The sequence below is a fragment of the Heterocephalus glaber genome, unplaced genomic scaffold (genome assembly GCF_053883595.1).
Source record: "Heterocephalus glaber isolate CG9 unplaced genomic scaffold, H.glaber_assembly_v1.0 deba00000281, whole genome shotgun sequence".
Taxonomy (NCBI): domain Eukaryota; kingdom Metazoa; phylum Chordata; class Mammalia; order Rodentia; family Bathyergidae; genus Heterocephalus; species Heterocephalus glaber.
This window is the reverse complement of record NW_028258139.1, coordinates 15754264-15769877: the sequence shown is the minus strand read 5'-3', so window position 1 is coordinate 15769877 and position 15614 is coordinate 15754264. Positions and strand designations below refer to the sequence as shown.

General features: G+C 41.0%; 1 protein-coding gene and 1 pseudogene across 12 annotated transcripts in view; one reads left to right on the top strand and one right to left on the bottom strand.

Moving 5' to 3' along the window:
* Trappc9 (trafficking protein particle complex subunit 9) overlaps window positions 1-15614 on the bottom strand; it is a 737148-nt gene that overhangs the window by 505756 nt on the left and 215778 nt on the right. The gene's annotated exons all lie outside the window — the stretch shown is intronic.
* On the top strand, window positions 12869-14344 carry LOC106008771 (histone-binding protein RBBP4 pseudogene; annotated as a pseudogene).

Below are 15614 nucleotides of genomic sequence, written 5' to 3'. Positions count from 1 at the left end.
CACTCTGGAAATCAATATGGAGATTCCTCAAAAAACTAAAACTAGAAATCCCATTTGATCCACTTATCCCCTTTTTGGGTATTTTCCCTAAAGAGTTAAAGTCACATATTACAGTCATACCCCTATTTATAGCAATACAATTTATAAAAGCTAAACTGTGAAAACAGCCTATATGTCCATCAACAGACGACGGGATAAAGAAAATGTGGTATTTATACACAATGGAATACTATTCTGGTATAAAGAAAGACAAACTTGAGGCATTAGTAGGAAAATGGATGCAACTTGAGACCATAATATTAAATGAAGTCAGACACAGAAGCTTAACTATCACATACTTTGTCATATAAGAAAATCAAAATACATACACATAAGAGCAAAATAGAAGAACAATAAACAGGACATAAGGAGATCTTTTTCTGGTGGATAGGGGAACAAGATGAAGAGAGGGGGAGGGAAGGGTGGGAAATGGTATGGGAAAAAAGAATTGAAGAGAAAAATTATGAAAACAGAACTTTTGTTAATGGGAAGAGAACAAAGAGTTGGAGGGAGAAGAGGTGAAAAGGATGAAAAGAAAAAAAATTTAGATGTATTATATACATGTAGAAATTCCCCATGATAAACGTAATCATGTACTGTAAACATATATTAATTAAAATTTTTAATAGATTTTATAAAAAATAAATACATAAAACAAAATTGATATGAAAGATCAAAGGGCAAAGAACATTGAAAAAGCTCCAGATCAGTCATCTAGTCAGGAGACTGCCCCTTCCAGATTCCAAATCCCCTTCTCCGAGGGAACAGAGAATAAACAGCCTCTGGGTTTCCCTGGAGAAGTTCAGGACTTGGAACAACTAACCTGAGATTCAGAGAATGAGTAATAACTCTTCAAGAATAAGCAGAAGAAAGACAGTCTATACCAGTGATTCTCAAACTGTGCTGTACATTAGAATCATTGTGGGGGTGAAAAGGCTTGAAAAACCCTGATGCCAATTAAATCACCATATCTAGAGATGAAAGCCAAGCCAGTATCTTAAAGATCCCAGGTCATCCCAGTATGCAAAAAGATTGGCGAGCCCTGCTCTACACTCACAGGTAGTAAACACAGGGGCACAGGGCATGGCAAATCAGAGATGCAAGTAAGTCACTGCTTCTGGGATACACACCAAATTGAGGAAGAGTGTGGGTATGAGGTCAAATGACCTGAAGGGCAAGAATGTGAACCACATTCAAAAGTTTATCCTGAGGCCGGGGATTTAGCGTTTCACCACCTGCCTCGCAAGCACAAGGTCCTGAGTTCGATCCCCAGTACCAAAAAAAGTTTACCCTAAGGGCTGTGGAAAGCCATGGGCAGTTGCACAAAAGGACAGACACTATCAGATTGTGCTGTAGAAATATGATTGTGGTAACAATGTAAAAGACAGTGGGAAAGAGGCAAAAATGGTAGCTGAGAGACCAATCAAAAGATGACAGTAATGGTAAAGGTGAGAAATAGAGCCTGAATTAAGGCTCTGACAACAGATATTGGAGAGAAGGGGTGGAAATACTTAGAAAACAAAATTGACAGAGCTTGGTGTGAGCTACATCAGGAGTTAATAGTAAACCATCCTGCGGCAATCAACAGTCATCATCCCTTTCTCCTTTAGACAAAAATACAGTACTCGTAAGTCCTCTCCCCTGAACACTTGCCTAATTTATCTCATGGGGAGTCACCACCAGCTTGGTTGGGAAAGGTAATGATGAGATCAGTAAGCTCAGTGGTTCAGGAGACTTCAGCTCTAGCTGCCTGCAATAAGATCACCTGTTGCTGATGACTCACAAATACCTGGATCTCCATTCCATCCTGGTGGTTTAGGAAGTTATTTTCCAACCTGAATTTAAATCAGAGAACTGAGTCAACCTTCCCACCTGCAGGCCGAACAGTAGCCCAGGGATAAGGACATTTCTCATGTTATTAATCAGATGTCTGGGGCAAAACTTTAGCTTAGACGTGTTTCAAGGCTGGTTATAGCTACAAAAGCCTGATGCTCAGAGATGTGCTCCTGAGAGCTCCAGGGAAGCAGGAGCAGGCTGACCTTTCCCTTGGCTGAGCCACCATGCTATGAAATTACTGTTTGTGACTCAGCAGGCTGGTAGGTGGCACAGGCTAAATATAACGATGGCCAGGCTGTCCAGTGCATCACTAGCCTTTTTTTTCCTTCAGAACAAAAGTGGATAACCCACTGAACACAAAACAAATACAGTGTATAATATGACAAATGGCCAACACAATCCAAAAATAATTGTAAATCTGAATTAAAATGTAAAATATAAGCCTCTGATTTCAGGTCAAAGATGGGAAGAGAGGGCAAAAGCACTGCTCCCACCCTTAAAGAAAAAGAACTGGATAAATTGGAAAATTGCTTCCCTGACTGCCCAAAGATTAGAAGTCACAATAGCCCCAGAGACCAGTGCTCAAGGCCTCTCGCTTGCTCCAGGCTGGACAGTGTGAAGGCTCTGGGGCTACAGGCATTTCTGCAAGGAGCTCAGTGGGCAGATAAGGAAGAGTTCTGAGAAAGTTTCTCAGACTGGGAAGGGAGCAGCAGCCTCCCCCAGCTCCAGATGGAACCAGAGCTGGGAGGAGAGCAGCAAGGACTCTCCAAGTAGCTGAGGGCACAGTGGAAACCCAAAATGGGGAGACGGCAGCCACAGACCAACTCTCAGCAAGACCACCTCCCCAGCTCCACTGAAAACCAGACTTCTGTGGGCAGAGAGTGGGCTGTGGGGCTGGACTGGTCACTGAACAAAGTAGAAGAGAACCTCAGAGAGAGCCCTCATGAATCCTGGTAATCTAATAACAAAGAGAAAAAAGTCTCCAAGTGAAACTGACAAAGAGCTGCTTGGGAGGCAGAAGGAAAAGCAAGAGTGGAGCCAGGCAGCCACTGGGAATTAAGACAAGCCCCTGGCCCTGCCCTCAAATCCACCTGGTGGAGGAAGCAAGACTGATAGCATCTGCTAGGAACCAGTGTGGCCTGGACCTCCAGGTAGAGGCCAGGCCCAAAGGGCAGGTGTAACCACCTCTCCCAGCCAGTGGGAGGTTCCTTCGAGAATGAGAAGGAAGTGCCTCAACAGCATGCTCAGAGTGAGTGTGGTGAGCATTCAGTAAATATTTATTCTGGCCTTACACTCTCTAGCCTCAAGAAGAAAACCCAAGTTTCAATAAAATCCCTGGCCTTCTTAAAAATATGTATGTTTGCGAAAAAAATCAGGCCTCTAGGAATTGCAAAGAAAAAAGAAATATTATGGCATTAAGATTCCAGTCACACTTGTCTTTGACTTCTGGGTAATCCGGATGAGTCACTGCTCTTTAAAAAAAAAAACCTGAGAATTACAAAAATTAGTATTTATTTTCAAGGAGAGTAGCCGACTAGGACAAAGATGCTGAATAAATGTCCCTGTTTCAGAGGACACTACCAGGGGAAGGATGGGTTATGAAAATGAATACAGCATATTTGAGAGTGACAGCCTCCAAATAAAATCAACTCCTGATCACAATGGTAATCCAAGGCTTCCGCTGTCATTAAACTGTGAAGTAGTAATAGGTAATGAAATGCCAACTGTAAGTATTTTTTACATTAGTCTCCAATTTTGGTTTGGTTTTTTTTTGGTCTCCAATTTTGAACCAAGCACTGAGCTGACTCCACTTGCCACCAGTGTCACTCTGTGGTCTGACAAGCAGGAGACAGTGGGCAGAGAAGAGTGCACTTGGCCATGGGCTGCAGAACAGGTCCAGCAGGAGCTCCCTAGGCTGCTGGCCCTGTTCCTAAATCCTGTGCTGCAAAACCAGCAGCATCCTGCAGTGAGTCAGGGAAGGTGAGAAGGACATGCCTCACCCCTCAGGAGAGCAAGAGGGAACCAGCCAGCTGCATGGCCTCCCGCACCACACTGGCATCCAATAGGCACCCTCCCTATCTACATGCCTCACTCCTGCACTACTGCACTTGTCACCTGCTGCACTCAGTAAGCCCCACAACACTTCCAATCCCACCCACTCACCTGCTTCCAATAGTCTCCATCAAACATACTTCCCATTAAAAAGGGGGAGGGGGGAATTAGCTCAGTGGTTCCACCGCTTGCCCCAAAAGCACAAGGACCCGAGTTCGATCCGCAGTACCAAAAAAAAAAAGACTTTCAGCTGCTCTCCAGTGACTTTCCAATACAACCCAAACTGTTTCTAGAGCAGTGATGGCAAACATTTTAGAGCTTTCAATAACATATAGCCAGCTGTGGCACATGTGCCATAGGTTTACCACCATTGCGCTAGAGCTTCAGGCCTCCCATCACCTGATCCACTGCTACTCTGAATCCTATACATGACCAGATTTGTCTTTGTTTAAAGTGCCCCAGTGCCTCCATTCCTACTCAGAGGCATTGGGCTCATCTGCAGTCAGTTCAAAAACCTTATCTAGGGGCCAGGAATTTAGCTCAGTGGTTCTACCACCTACCTCACAAGCGGAAGGACCCGAGTTCGAACCCCAGTACCAAAAAGAAAAACAAAGACCTCATTCAACAAATAACCCTGGTCACCCAGCACAGACAGCCCTCCTTTCTCTAAACACAGGGCTGAAACATCTGCGGGGCCCATGGCATGCTGTTACCGGCTTCTCTGGTAAGTCTCCACTGGGAATCTGTGGGCCAGCCCCTGTGCTGGGTGCTGGAAATGGACAAAATTAAAGAAGACAATGTAGAGAAACTGGAGTAGCATTCAAAAGTGCCCAAAGTGACACACAGGAAAGAGGCACCTTTGCCAGGAAGGGACAATGGGGACAGGACCTGCAAAGTCTCAAAAGAGAAGGTAAGTACAGTTGGGCTCAGCAGGCAAATGAAGGCCAAACAAACATTCCCAGACCAGCAGCTTGGCAACTGTGAAATGGCATCATTCAAGGCCAAGTTTCAGAATGGCTCAGAGGGTACAGGAACAGGAAAGAGAGAGGTTAGGCCCCAATTACACAGGGCCTGGTTTTTAAGAAAAATCCAAGCTACACAGACAATGGATTTGAGAAGGTAAGGCCAGTAATAGAGAGGAGAGTTATCGGGCTCCTATAATGGCTCAAATGAAATATGTTTAGAGTGCAAGGCAGAAAGGAAAAGACAGTACAGAGCTGTTGGAGAGAAAGACCAAACACATTTTCCAGGATCAAATAAATGGAAATGCAAACATATCCCAGATGGAGATGAAGAAGATGAGACGATGAGGAAGATGGGCTTCATCTAACTGTGAAAAGAGGTCATCTGCTGAGTAGGAGATACAGGAATAAGAAAGGACTTGAAAGGATGGCATAGTGACAACAGCCAAACTCTGCACATGCTCACTCCTGGCTTCTGAATAAATGAGCAAATGTTTAATAGTGGAAGAGCCCAATGATGCAGATAAATATTCAGTATTTTCCCCACAGCATCACAACTCATGAGAATGCTCTGACCAAAGTCACCTGGCCCTTCTCAAGGTATGAAAGGAGCAGATAATTTAAAGGACAGAGTTCACAACCTCCTCTTCTCAACTCCTAAGGGTAGAAACACACCTCACATGTACTGGATCATGGCCTGTTATGGTTTATATGTAGATTTCCCCGAAAGCCTCATGTGTACAAAAGTGTGGCTTTGGGGAGGTAACTGGGTCATGGGTGCACCATACTCCTCAATGGACTAGTCTACTAGTGAGTTTATAGCTAAATGTGCTGTTAGGAGTTAGGGTCTGCTCAAAAAAGGTGGGTAACTGTGGGAATAACCTGGAGGGTGTGTCTCCCTTCCTGGCTCCTCACTGTCTCCCTGTTTCTGGCCTCCATGAGGTGAGCAGCTTTTCTCCTCCGTGCCGCTCTGCCCTGCTGTTCTGCTTTAGAGCCAGCCAACTATGCCCCAAAATGTGAGCCAAAATAAATCTCACCTCCTTTAAGTTATGGATTATCAGGTATTTTGTCGTAGCCAGGAAAAAAGTGACTAAGACACAGCTCCATTAAAAGGAATCAAGTTGTTCATTTGCCCACTGAACCTCAACAGACATGTCAGTTCCTAGCACACCAGCACTTTGTCACCACACCCCACAAGGCCATCTGTTCCCTAAAGGAGAGAGGGGAAAGGACAGTAAAACATATCCTACCGCCTGCCCTGATACACAGGGTGCTGGCCCTGCTGTGTGAGGCCTTGGACAATCATTCCCTTTTCTGGGACTTGGCTTCCTATTCTGTAAAGCAAACTGACTAGATGAGATGACATGTGCAGTCTGCCTTGCTCTGTGAGACTTAAGGATCACTCCTTCCCATATTGAAATTGAAATGCCACATTTAATTATCAGGCCTAACAAAAACTGTCGGTGGAGAAAGCTGACATTTCTGTTATGAAGCCGAGAGCCAAAAAGTACAGAGAACAGGAAAATCAAATTAAATATTTAATTAATTGAAAAGGAAACCAAAAGCAAGTGATGCTTCCATTCTGTTGTTCAGAGACAGCAGATCCTGAAGGCTGTTTTCATCCAAAGCATCAATCCCAATAAATCAAAGCACTAATGCATCAATCCCTCAGAGAGCTCCCTGTGCACAAACACACAAAGAAGGATGCGCAGCACCCACGCTGGAGCTTCAAGGTAATGCCTTGATGAGAACGTCTCAGATAAAAATAACTTTTCAATCTGATCAAATAAGAAAGCTGTCGCTTAGCCAAAATTATTGTGACCAAAGTATTTCTAAATTTTTTCTTCTTTTAAAAACATTTTATGGTAAAATATAACAATGATAGACAAAACTGCATAAAACAAATGTATAGCTTAATGAATTCTTAAGACGTAAATAGCCTGAAAATCACCACAGAGATCAAGAAATAGAATGTTGCCAGGCACCTAATACCTACCAGTTCATCTTATCCCAACCCATAATTTCCTCCATCCTCCAAGAGAACCAGGCTCCTGACTATGGTGGTCATGTCCTTGCTTTTCTTTACTATTTCACTTCCTAAGCATGGAGCCACCAACCCTATAGTTTAGCTATGCCTGTTTATTTTCAAATAGACAATTTAAATCTCCTAAACTGCAGGTAGCCTGTGTTGCATTTTGTTTTGTTTTGTTTTGGGTTGTATAGGGGTCTAATCGTACATCATGTAAGATTTACCATTACCATTTTAATCATTTCTAAGAGTACAGTTCAGTAACATTAAGTATACTCATAATGTGGTGAAACTGTCCAGTTCCAAAACTTCACCCTTTACCCATTATAATATTTACCTGAAAAAGCCTATTCCCCTTACTGTGGAGTTTCTGGGAGCCTGGACTGTGGGCTGTACTCCTATGGTGCAGTTTATAAGTTTCTCTGTTTTCCAAGTCCTATGTGTGAGTAGTCAGAGCAGGAGTGCTTATCAGCGTCAGTGGTGACAGGGAGTACTGATAACTCTTAGGAGGTCCTCTATTCTGCCAGCAGAAAGAACATAATATGGGAATGCTTTTTATTTCACGTGAACGCTCATTGCCTCCATCCAGTCATCTATTAGGGATGGCAAAAATGATAGTATTCTATCATCCCTTTTTTAGTTATTAACTGGAATAAGTACTTCTATTAAGAGAAATAGCCCCCCAACTATGAGACTGCCCAATGGTAGTTTGTATAGAAAAGCAGAATAAATATTCATTATTTATCATTTTCCCCAAAAAGCCAGTTTGCCATCATTTCCCAAAGGTGGACAATTCTTTTTAGTAGCATTAGGAACTCTTGAATTGAAACACAGTTATCATCCCTACTAATGCTCAAATTGCCAGTGGCAGCCGCTTCACCTCAGAACTCTCTGATCAGCTCCCTGATGTAGGTTTCATGAAACACTGGTTTCTCTGAGTAGGAAAGAGTGTTTCACCACCATGCTGCTGGGCTGGTCAGGTTCTAGCTTCGACAGAGCACAGCACTAAGAAATAAATGACTGACAAAGAGACTGATTTTTGAACAGCTTGTGATTTCTTACTAATATTTTTAATTGGAACTCTACACCGGAAACTTTTTCCTCCATTTTATATCTTATATCAGTTACCTTCTATCTTCCATAGGAAAATCTTGGTTCAAGACCAGACTCCTTAATAGAATTAGATTATCATAAAACACATCATTTACTGTATTCCATTGCTTCTGAATATCAATACCAATGCTGACATTATTTCTACTAAAATAATATTGAAATCAGTTTTAAAATCACTTTTCCAAATGATTTCCCCCTGGTCCCTGCATTTTAAATTATTGTGGTGCATGGACACTAAGAGCCAATGGCCATGGTATACTATACTCTCCCTCCTAACATTTATTGGGTCCTTGCTATACAATAACTGTGTTTAATGTTCTTATGATAACGTCTCTGTAGCTATTTTGGTAGTCCTTCCCTAGTGGAATCTCCAAGGAAGGAATCATAAGAATATAATCCTGTGTCCCACATGTTGACAATAACTTGTCTGGGCCCTTAAAACCTGAAAGGTAGTACAGCTGTGCCTAAAACCCTGTGGCTCACATTTTCATTACAGTAGTACCTGAACACACTTTCTTGTTGACTTCGGACACAAACTGTTGCTATCAAAAAGTTTAATGGTAATCTGATTTTATTTTATAAATCACTTGCTATTTTGGTCTGAAGGTCCAAAAGATTTTTTTCCAACTCTAGTAATTTTCTTAGGATATGTCTTGGTCATCCTAGGTCAATGTTCTCAGTCAGACTCACAGTGTGCCATTCAATAAACAATTTCAAGGATTATTTTTTAAACTTAAAGAAGTTTTCTTGAACTACAGATTTTAACATGTTGTCATTCCCTTGTTCTGATTTCCTTCTTTGGTGTCTCAGAGTGAGTGATTTAAATGTATGAATCGATGTACATATGTTAGCTCTTCTTTGCCTGTCTTCAAAATATGTCACTTTTCGCTTCAATGGTTTTTCTCTCATTCTTTTTTTTCCCCTCCTTTTCATCTTTTTTCCCTTAATGTATGTATTAGGTATACTCATTCAATGAAGACTACATTATTGAACAATTTTTCATATATTTTGAATTCTTTATTAATTTCTGTCCATTTGATCTCTAAAGTTTTCTAACAGTTTTATGTTCTTCTGGTTAGCTTTTCTAACTTATAAATCTATATTCTTTATTTTGTGCTTTTGGGTAGTACTCAAACATGTGAATTTGTTCTAGAAAAACTTTTTGCATTCATCTGCTACAGTGACATGCAAGTCCAGGCCACATGCCTCAGCTGCTCTTCTGAACTTGGTTCACTAAACTGTCTAGTGAATGAATACCAGGTGGATTCTTGGGTTTGTCAACATCAACTAATTGTTTCCAGTTTTTTTCTGCATGATATTAGTCTACATGGCAAGCAGTAGTTTGTCTGTATCTGCTTGTATTTTGGGGCTCATCTATTGCAGATACCTAAGTTAGTTAAAATTTATAAGGCAGTCAGACAAGGCTGGGCTCTCAGCATAGATAACAACTAAGGCACATTCACTGAAGGTTAACATTATAAAAAGAGAGAAACTACTACACCCACCTACTTCCCCTGGGGATGAATAACAGTGATTGATATTCTAAATAGATATCAATCACCTTAATTGGGGACCAAAACATCCCTAGCTAGCCTATTCCTTCCTGGAAATCCATGTATGCTTGATACTCAGCTTGCTTCCCCATTTGATCTCCATTTGATCAATATTACCTGGGCAACTATACTTGTAATCCTATTGGTTGATCATGGCTTTGTTCCACCTCATGCCCACCTTGTGATTTTTCACTGGATGCTATAGTATTGTCCCACTTTGTACCCACCTCACTTCCTGGCTTTGCCCCATAAAACACCTTTGAGAAGCGGGGTGGGCAGACAACCCACTTTCCAGTCCCCCTTCTGTCTCTCTTAGAAGCTATCCTTCTCTCAATAAATTCTTACTACTCAACCTCTGTTGTTCCTAGAATTCATTCTTTGATTTTAGAGAACACTAACTCACATTTCGGATGTCTAGCAGGTTGGGAGTTATAATATTTCCCTTATTTGGATTACTTGGTGCCCTATATCAATAGGGATACTCTAGTATTTCACTTTGTTGTATATTTTGCCTAAGAGTGTTTGGTTTTCTTATCCCAACTGCTCGGTCTCTTTTATTGCATAATTCAAAAATATCCAAAACCTAAAATAGTTTATCACCACCTTCTAAGATTTCTAACCTTAAGCAATTTTTTTTAATTCCAAGAAATCAGAGATTTCTGGGTATTGTGTCATAGAAAAAAAAATCCATTTTTTAGGTAAAAGACTGACTTCTCTTACCTTAGAGGAAGATAGATGTTGCCCAAGAATTTGAAAATATGGGAAATCATTTGCTTTCTGATAATTCATTTAGAAAGCAAAACATAATAGATCAAAGCAGTGCTCTACAAAGGCATCTTATCCTCCTCCGTATAAGAGAATATCCATATACCCTTTACCTAAAGCCACAAATTGTGAATAATAATTGATACTTTTACTTTATTTCTCTCTATACTCACACTCACATTTATTTCTCTCTACATTCACATTAACATTTATTTCTCTCTATATTCACATTTTCTTCCTGAACTATATCAAAGAAAATACAGGCATAATTATCTTTCACCCTTAGGTACTTCTGAATTTATTTCCTAAGAACAAAAACATTTTACTACAATTTAAATGTCATTATCATTCTCAATGTATTTGTCATTGATACAATAACATTATCTAATATACAGTACATATTTAATTTCCCAGGCTGTCTCAAAAATGTCTTTCTTTTTTTTAACCCAGGATATGATTAAGGACCATGTATAGGATTTCATTATTGTATTTCTTCAATCTCCTTTAGCTGGAACAGTCTTCTCTCATATTTTTACACAATGGGAACTATAATAATATTTTCTTTATGGAATTGCTTGGAAGATTAAATAGAAATAATGCAAATAAAGTGGCCAGCCCAGTCTTTATACACAATGTCTGACAGTGCTCAATAAATATTAATTCTCTCCATCTGTCTGTGGCCCACACTGAAATCAGTATCCTAGTTTGTGCGATAGTCATATTTATTGCTGTAAAATTAAAAAGTAGCATCTAATTTCAGCAACCATAGTTAATGTGAGCTCACGCCTGAAAAACAAATTAGGTCCTGTTCGAGGTTTCTGAGACTTTCAGACTGAGAGCCAAAGGAAGTCACGGCCCAGCTCCAAGAGCCACAAATGAGCCTCTGCCACTGATTCACAGCTGTCTCCAAATCAGGGCCTAATGAAAACCCCATGATTTCTCATACTGAACTGCACCACCCACGGACCAAACTCTGCAAGAGTCCTTTGTGACCACCTGGCTCCTCTATAAAATGTGCTCAGATTCTCTGTCCCATTCTATAACATGCTACATAAACAACGAGCCAGTGCTTCTATTAACCATTATTAATGAAAAAGGTATCTAATTAATAACTATGGTCTGTTCCATGTATGTGCTATCTCTAACTGACCAGAAATTAGGCCAACCTTGTTTTACAAACCACTTGGTAACCATGACTCTAGTTCTAATTTGGTTTCATGTTAAAAGACAGAAGAAAGTATTCTCAGACTACTAACCCCAAATTGTAATTCTGCTGTCATCTTAGAAGGGCAAAGAGTGTCCGATCCTCTCTGTAACAAAGACAGAACCACAATAACCTAACCAAACAGGTCTGCACTGAGCACATAAATAGCCACCACAACACAGAAAATTAGGGTTTCCATCTCAAAGCCTTCTATACTCTTCAGGAGAAGCAGGTGGTCAGTAGTAGAGCCCCAGACATCAGTCCCTTGCTTTTCACATGCAAATACTCTCAGCTGGAGGTTTATTTGCCAAGACCTAGTCCCTGGGATAATATCTAATCAAGCATTCCTGAGACAAGTGTCTGGACAGGTTCCCAGGATTGTGCATCATTTATGCCAAAGTCCCTTTATTTTTTTTCTTTTTCCTTTGGGTACAGGGATCAAACTCAGGACCTTGCACTTGCGAGGCAGGCAGGATGCCACTGAGCTAAATCCCCAGCCCTCTAAACTCCCTTCTTGGGAAAAAGAAGTCAGAACCTAGGTAATCCTCTGTCTACTAATACAAAAAATGCAGCTCAGAGGACAAAGCACATTACAAACAGAAAAAAAAAAGTCCATTTCATCTGAGTTTTTTTTAAGTCCTCGTATAATGTTAAATCCACATGACATTTTCAATTCTTAACATGTCCAACACTAAACTTGTTTTCCTATCTTTGCTAATAATTTTTAAAGAATATTTTATTAAGTACTCACATGATACAAGGAATCCATGATAGTTATTTAAATTCTGCAGAAATTGGAGAGTAAATTTTATGAAGGGTATTATAGGCTAAATTCAAATGCTGAAGCCTTAACCCCAGTGTGATGGCATTAGAAGGTGGGCCTTTGGGGGGTAACTAGGTATGAGGTCATTAAAGCAACCCCTCATGAGGTTTTTGCCTTGTAAGAAAGGGTAGACAGCAGAGCTCCATATCTTCACTGTGTGAGGACAGAGCGAGAAGGCAGCCCTCAACAAGCCAGGAAGAAGGCCTCCACGAAGAATCCAATCTGCCAGCACCTTCCTCTTGGGCATCTCATCATCTAGAACTATGAGAAATCATTGCCTGCTGTTCAAGCCAGCCAGGGCATGGTTCAGTGGATCCCTGAGTTATGACCGACCTAACATACGAAAAACTTGGGTTATGACAGGAGTTTTAGTTTTAACTTACAACCGAAGTCTAGAGTTATGACCCCAATGCCGGCCACTTGTGATTCCAGATGGCCTCAGATAAAGACTTAAAGCCCTCAGCCTCCTGGCCCCTCCCACGTCATTCGGCTCCAGGGTCCTCCTGGCTCTCCTGCCGCCATGGCTGACAAGGAAGCAGCTTTTGACGACACAGTGGAAGAACGTGTGATCAATGAGGAGTACAAAATATGGAAAAAGAACACGCCTTCTCTTTACAATTTGGTGATGACCCATGCTCTAGAGTGGCCCAGCCTAACTGCACAGTGGCTTCCAGATATAACCAGACCAGAAGGGAAATATTTCAGCATTCATAGACTTGTCCTGGGCACACACACATCAGATGAACAAAACCACCTTATGATAGCCAGCGTACAGCTCCCTAATGATGATGCCTAGTTTGATGCATCACACTATGACAGTGAGAAAGGAGAATTTGGAGGTTTTGGCTCCGTTAGTGGGAAAATTGAAATAGAAATCAAGATCAACCACGGAGAAGTAAACAGGGCCCATTATATACCCCAGAACCCTTGCATCATTGCAACAAAGACTCCATCCAGTGATGTTCTTGTTTTTGACTACACAAAGCATCCTTCTAAACCAGACCTCTCTGGAGAGTGCAACCCAGACTTGCGTCTCCGTGGACATCAGAAGGAAGGCTAAGGGCTTTCTTGAACCCAAATCTCAGTGGGCACTTACTTAGTGCTTCAGATGACCATACCATCTGCCTGTGGGACATCAGTGCCGTTCCAAAGGAAGGAAAGGTGGTGGATGTGAAGACCATCTTTACAGGCCATACAGAATAGTAGATGTTTCCTGGCAGCTGCTCCATGAGTCTCTGTTTGGGTCAGTTGCTAATGACCACAAACTTACGATTTGGGATACTCGGTCAAACAACACTTCCAAACCAAGCCACTCAGTTGATGCTCACACTGCTGAAGTGAACTGCCTCTCTTTCAATCCTTATAGTGAATTCATTCTTGCCACAGGATCAGCTGACAAGACTGTTGCTTTGTGGGATCTAAGAAATCTGAAACTTAAATTGCATTCCTTTGAATCACATAAGGATGAAATATTCCAGGTTCAGTGGTCACCTCACAATGAGACTATTCTGGCTTCCAGTGGTACTGATCGCAGACTGAATGTCTGGGATTTAAGTAAAATTGGAGAAGAGCAATCTCCAGAAGATGCAGAAGATGGCCCACCTGAGTTGTTGTTTATTCATGGTGGTCACACTGCCAAGATATCTGATTTTTCCTGGAATCCCAATGAACCTTGGGTGATTTGTTCTGTATCAGAAGACAATATCATGCAAGTGTGGCAGACGGCAGAGAACATTTATAATGATGAAGACCCTGAAGGAAGTGTGGATTCAGAAGAACAAGGATCCTAGATATATCTGCACTCGTGATTTTAGACCCCCCTTTTTTCCTCTCAACCCCGAGATTGATTTAACACTGGTTTTGAGACATACAGACTTTGTTTAGCTATCCCTCCACAATAGGTACCACCAATAATACCAGCGGCTGAAAAAGTGGGTATTTTCCAAATATTAACTGGGGTACTTGATTCAGCAAAGCCACAGACTTATATTTAAATTTTCTTCAGGAATTTTCTATTAACAAATCCAGGTCTAAAGTAGCTACAGAAAGGGGAATATAATGTGTGATTATTTTTCTTCTTAAGATAAATCCCCAAGTTTTACAGACTTGTTTCAGTAAAGGCTAACATGAGTAAGGAATAGAGCCAAGTGAGGTTAGGTGTCTGAGCCATGAAGTATAAGTACTGCAAGATGTCATTTTTATTCAGGAATTAGAAGAGAATCAAGTCATAGATTCCTACTGTAAATCTTCATACCTGACTTTCCAGGATGCACATTTTTCCTATGTAGACCAGTCTCCTCTTGGTTTATTCAGTTCAGTCAAAGCTACATGTTCCTCCTTCCCTATATATTTTTGCTTGTTAGTGTATTTCTTGAGCTGTTTTCATATTATTCCTTTCTTTTCTGTGAAATGGTTTCTGTTGTTTTTTGTTATTGTTTTAACTTGGGACCACCACGTTGTAAAGATGTATGTTTTTACCTGACAATTGTCCCTCAGTAGACTGTCAAGTTGAGAACGGTGATTTGATAGCTTATATTTGTTTTTAAAATTAAATTAATCCCTGATAAGAGTTGCTTTTTTTTTTTTAAGAAGTTAGTCTTTGACCACTAGTTTAATACCATCTCCATTTTAGGTGACCTGTTTCACCAGCAGGCCTGTTACTCTCCATGATTAACTATGTAAGTGCTTATAATGGAATAAATTGCTTTTCTACATAAAAAAAAAAAAAGACTTAACCCTTAAAGAGCTCTGGAAGAAACATTACAACATCTTTTCTTGTGTGGGGTTAATTGAGAATCCTGGGCCATTGCCTCTCTAAGGACACTGAGATCTGCCTGTATACAGGAGAAAGACTTTGAAGGCTATGTAGAGAAGCCTGATCCTTCCATTGACCAACTTGAGTTACAACCAGCCCTTGAGAACAAACTGAGTTCATAAGCTAAGGGTCCACTGTGTTTTATTATAGTAGACCCAAGCTGCCTAAGACACACCGGCATGTAGGATCTTAATATAGCCACTAATATAAACATATTAACACAGTAGTTCATTTCTGTACCCCATTCCCAGGGAATTGAGAGCCTCAACAACTCCCTAAAGAGGTCTTCTGGGGGGAAATACTCACAAGAATGTGCAGAAATACAACTTGGAGCCCCCATTAAGGGGAGGAGCAGGGCAAGAGACCTTCATTCATGACCCATGCCAGAAACGCCAAAGTCCTTGGTCCCACACTGTGACACAA